Source organism: Trachymyrmex septentrionalis, unplaced genomic scaffold (genome assembly GCF_001594115.1).
Source record: "Trachymyrmex septentrionalis isolate Tsep2-gDNA-1 unplaced genomic scaffold, Tsep1.0 scaffold66, whole genome shotgun sequence".
Classification (NCBI taxonomy): domain Eukaryota; kingdom Metazoa; phylum Arthropoda; class Insecta; order Hymenoptera; family Formicidae; genus Trachymyrmex; species Trachymyrmex septentrionalis.
In genome coordinates this window covers 2,266,353-2,272,077 of record NW_017305843.1, presented here as the reverse complement: position 1 = coordinate 2,272,077, position 5,725 = coordinate 2,266,353, and positions in this window count along the sequence as shown.

The following is a 5,725-nucleotide window of genomic DNA, read 5'->3' as shown; positions in this document are numbered from 1 at the left end:
ACATTCTAATTTAAATAATGTAATTTCTATGAGCTTTAAATAAATCAGAATTGAAAAATTAATATTAGAACTTTTGTAAAAAGAGATTTTAATTAATAGCATAACAAGAGCACGTTCATATATATTATATATACCGTAAAATTAAATAATTTTGGCTTAGTCGGGATAACTTCGGTTTAAATTTAAAAAAATGCCTCGACAGCATACATGTCTAAAATCGGGACATAAACATTAATTTTAAAAGCATTTTAAGTTCTTTAGTAAAATACCGAAAATTTGGAGTGCCTCATCAGGGCCTACCCAAGATTACAAATATCTGCATAATTTGGATAAAATATTAAAATTACATGTATAATATATCATAATGAAATAATATAGAACATACGATAGTAAAGCTAAAGATCAAAAGCTGCATCTTCATTGAACGAAAACAAGATGAGATTATGTTTACTTTTCGAAGTTAAGTTTATATGCAAGTTTGTGGATGTAAATATCTTTCCAGAATGGTCGTTGACTTATTACTTTTTTATGACCATTAAAATTATTTTTTAAACTATTATAATCTCGTTTTTGAGAAAAGTCTATGGTAGATTTACATGCAGTTAGTTAGAAAAGAAGCGTCTGCGAGCCTTATCTGTCACTAAGTTATACGTGAAAGGTTACATCTCCAACATTTTTTTTCTCTTATTTCATCGTTAACCTGCTGAATTTTGCATACGTCAAGTTTACTTCAACTTCATTATATAAAAAAATTAGACATTTCTATGGTAACTCGATTTACCAAAGAATCACCTAAAGGCGTCTTATGTTCTGATTTTAGACATGCTGTCTACAAAATAATTTTGTAGAACGCTCAAATTAACTGATTGCTAGAATGTCAAAACTTTTTGTAGCATTGTTTATCATGCTCGAGATTCTTATGTAATTAATTTGACGTCCAACTAAATTATTTTCGTATTTGTATCTAATTAAATTTTCAGATGCTTCAGAGCAAAATTATTCTACCCTATATGTACACGTATAGTACTATTAAATTTAACAATATTAAATAAAAATTGATGAAGTTAAACACACGTAAGTGAAAAAGGTCATTTGGTCAAGGTGGTTCATCGTGCCTTTGTATTTCTTTTGTGAATTTATATATTTTTCACTTCAAGTTAACATGCCGATTATTTTGATCTTGAAACGCAGCCTTAAATCAAAGATGGAGCAGTAATATCGTAAGTAAAATTTAATAATTTTGATGCTCACAAGCATCTTAGAAAAATCTTAATATAAAATATATTATATAAATAATCTAATTATGAAATATATAAAATTTAAGTTTAATAAAAAAAAAGAAACTCTTTTATTATTCTTCTATACTGAATTCAAACTTATTAAAATTTGAAAAACACACGAATCTATACGTAGTAAAAATTGACTTTTCTAATCATCGACAAATATTTGCAGTAATTATCAACAGAAATAGAATAACAAGTTTGCTTGTAATTCATGCCTTACAATACATTTTGACTAATACGCATACTAATATAAAAATGTCGAATTAATAATTAAGCTAATTGATAATTAATATGTCAAATTGAATTAATATTGTAATGCATGATATCTCTCTCTCTCAAGTGATATAATTATTAATTAATATATATAATACAAGAGGATATTTTTTTTATTTATTATAGAATCAAGAATGTGAACTCATATAAAATTGATTGCTGATCATAAGCAATAAAATTGACATAAATTTGATTAAACATACAATTAGTTAAAAAAAGTTTTGCAATTGTTCAAAGTAATTAACAGCTTAATATTTTTATCTTACTGTTAAAGTATATATATGCTTACTAAAAAATACATGACGTATAAGGAACTTCAGAAATACGTACACTTGTTGTGTACATAAATTTATTTAAAATAAATTTAATATGTATATTTATTTAATTTGAATACAAAAGATACGTAATGTTTCAATTCAAATGTATAAAATATATAAGAATATTTAAATAATATTTATTTAAGAATATTTAAATAAGATTTTGCTCGCAGACTTTACAATAAAGACTTTGTGTAAGATAACGTAATGAGTGAACAAACAATCAACGCGTAATAACGGCATCTGTGATCGACTCAAAATTCGTCGATTTCCTCTATCTGAGCGCGTCATGTTCAATGTCAACACTGATACTATTTTAATGACGATTAAAAAATACTAGAATATACATACTAGAATATTATTTAATATATTTTTTCAATTTGAAATAATAGTCATATTTCTCGTTTCTCTTGACAAGAGTAAAATCTCGTTAAAATTTTCTACAACGCTGAATATTTTCCATAATCGACGACTTATTCATTTTGCAAATTAATCCATCGTAATCTTATTCGGAAAGTTGATCCTCCGATAATTAAGAATGCAGCAATATTTGAATCAAGATCTTCCTGTTATAGATCTGCCAAGGCTTCTCTTTCTTCATAATCGGAATTTATCCCTTTTCTCTTCCTCGCCCTTCCCTATAGAGCCGGTGAGACATTAATAGCCATAAAACACTATTGATTATCGCTGCAATCATTTGAACTTTTTCTGTCCTATTAGTATCAATAAAATTTATAAATTGCCTATTACTTAATTTTCCTTAATTGCAACGTTAATATTTTACGTTGACTTTACGTTATCATTTTATTTTACATTGTAGCTTATGATAAAATTATGTAATTTTAATGAACAAAGCAAGTCTTCAATAACAAGTCTACACGGAAAGAATAGTTTTGTTGACGTATTTAAAAATTTAGCTATTAGATACATTTGAAAATAAGTTAAACTACCAAAATAATTATGGATTGTTCAAGTTGATTGTTAAAATATCAAAATGTTTTTACAGCATTACTTAACATATTTGCGGTTTCTACATAATTATTTGGATCGAAAATTATTTAGATCTGTAGTTAACTAAATTTTTTAATATTTTAACAAAATCGTTCTTGTATGCACAAATGTATAAACTGATATTTTAAGCACAAATATTTTTTCAAAACAATGCGGGCTACGTAAAACATGAACGATAAATCGTAGTATAAATTTATAAACACATGCATTAACGGGTGGGAAATAATTAGTTTATTTTTAAGCGTTCGTGATAACCGGTTATATCGGTGGAAGAGCTCGTGTTGTTTGATACATCATTGATACAAGGGGATGGATTAATGGTACGAATGAGATCGATTATCGATTAAAAAGACCATTCATTTTGCGCGCAGATAAAACGTATGAGTCACGGGAGACAAATACTAGTACGTGATCTAGTTTTCTTTTTTCCAACGTACACTTTATCGACACTTAAAAAAAAAAAAAAATATTTGCTTGAGAAACTGCGAAATCTTTGTCAAAATAGTTTTCCATTTTAATGCATTTTATTACATTGAAGTATGACAATACGTAGAGCTTTAATTCTCATAAATATTATTGACAGATATGTCGATTTCTTTGGATATATTATACGTACCGATATAATTCAAGAAATTATTGAATATCTAAATCTCGTGAATAACTTGATAATGATGTCATCATTTAATTATTAAAAACTTAACAAAACAATAACTAGAAATAACAATAGTATTTGTGCAGAGTTGGAAGGTAATGCGTTACTTGTAACACTATTATCGTTTTTATCTTTTTTTTTTGGTAACATCGTTACATTTATACCGTAATGAATTCAGTCACTACTTTTATCATTAATTCCTTATTATCTTTATAATTATTTAATAATTTGCATTATTTTTAATTGACTAGAAATATTTTATAATTAGAAATTTAAGTATTGAAAAATGTTTTGTACTTTGTTTCTTAGACTGCATTCCGATAGTCACTGCCACATAAATTTGAACCATAAATTCTCAATATTGGCAATAAATATTGAAATGCATTCTTAATAACGACATTAACGTTTAAAAACAAAGTTTAATAAAAGTTTTTAATAAAATCTACATTTATAAATTACAATCTAATTTTCTAAAGATAAGCATACATTAAAAAACAAAAATATTAATATTTGTAATTAATACTTGTAATAAAGAATTATTAATTATAATTAGAAGATTTATTAGATATAAGGAAAACTTATTATAAGGACTAGCTTATAATTTTGTAATATTGATTTCACGTTTACTATTGTTTTACTATTGTTTATTAAATAATTTTTAAATTTAATATCTTACTTTAACATTTACAAAAAAATAACAAATCAATTATTTTCCGAATAAAGCGTTACTTTTATAAACGTTTCCAACCCTGCATACCTATATTTAATAATATTATTTTGAAATAAAAATGCTTATGTTTCTCCGTTTACACGAGGATCGTCGTTTTCATATTATTTATTAAATTACGACGGTCTGAGCAGTTGCCGTTAAAAGAAAGAGCGAAACAGATGGGCGCAAAAAAAGGGGAAGAGGAAGAATAATGCAGGCAGGAACATTCACGCGGAAAATTTAGTACGAATCTTAAGTGAAGCCGGTAGATCGCTTCTCGATGTCGCTCTTATCTATCTTCGGTGTGGTGCAAGTTGAAGCGAAAAGCGATCGATCAAAAATTGATGAAACTACGCTTCCCCGGGCGAGAGACAGTAAATTCGACGTCCGCAAAGACGTGAACCTGCGAGGCACCTCGATAATGGCGTCGGAGAGGACTGTCGAACCTGAATCGAAGGAGACGAGCCAACAATTTTCGCTACGCGAGAGTGCTTGAGAATGCATCTTTTATCTTGCCTCGTCGAGGCGAATGATTCTATGATATTGCAGTTGCATTCGTAATAATAATACATATTATGTAATTAAAGATCAGAAATATTTCATGATTTGAAACTCGCTTTTACACTACACAACAAAATTAAAAGACTGTTCTAAATTCAATGTTAAAAAAGACCAAATTCAAAGTTACGTATCTTTGTGAGAAATAATAGTAGTGATGTTTAAAAAAGCATTTTAAAGTTGAAAACCTCAACTTTCAAATCCCGAGACTCTGCAATAATATCACTGTAAACAGCAATTATAATTTAAAGTGAACCTTGAAAAATTGAAGAATAAATTTCCACTTTAATGACATGTACAAGCGCAAAATATTTTCTGCAAATTTCTTCAATTGCATCGTAAGATATAACATTTCCTCTTTAAAATGCTTTTTTAATCATTATATACGCTACGATTTTTTTATTGAGACAATTTAAAGTAAGTAATGCATTTTCAGATCTCTCTTTACTTTAAAAACTTGTATCTTTCTCTGTCTTTCTCCTTCTCTCTCTCTCTCTCTCTCTCTCTCTCTCTCTCTCTCTCTCTTTCTGCAGTCATATTTGTTTTCTGCTGCAACAATTGGAGCTGCCTGTACTTTTGAAAGTTATTTTCTTAACATTTCGAAAAAAAACACGCACGCATGTACACACAGAAAGATACTTATTGTATGGAAATAATAATTACTTGTTTGAAATATTTAAAAAATTCATATATTGCAAATCTATAAGTTTATTACAAGCATTACCTAAATTTATTCAAAATATATTCTGAGCCCTTTACATTTAATATTTTAATCAAGATTATTAAATTAAAACAAAAAGATAAAATACCTACAAGAATTAACTAGTTTTTCGCACGCGCGTATATAAATTTTCATTAACTAAATCAATGTAAATGTTTTAACTCATGGTTTTAAGTACAATAAATATATTGCATATTCAAA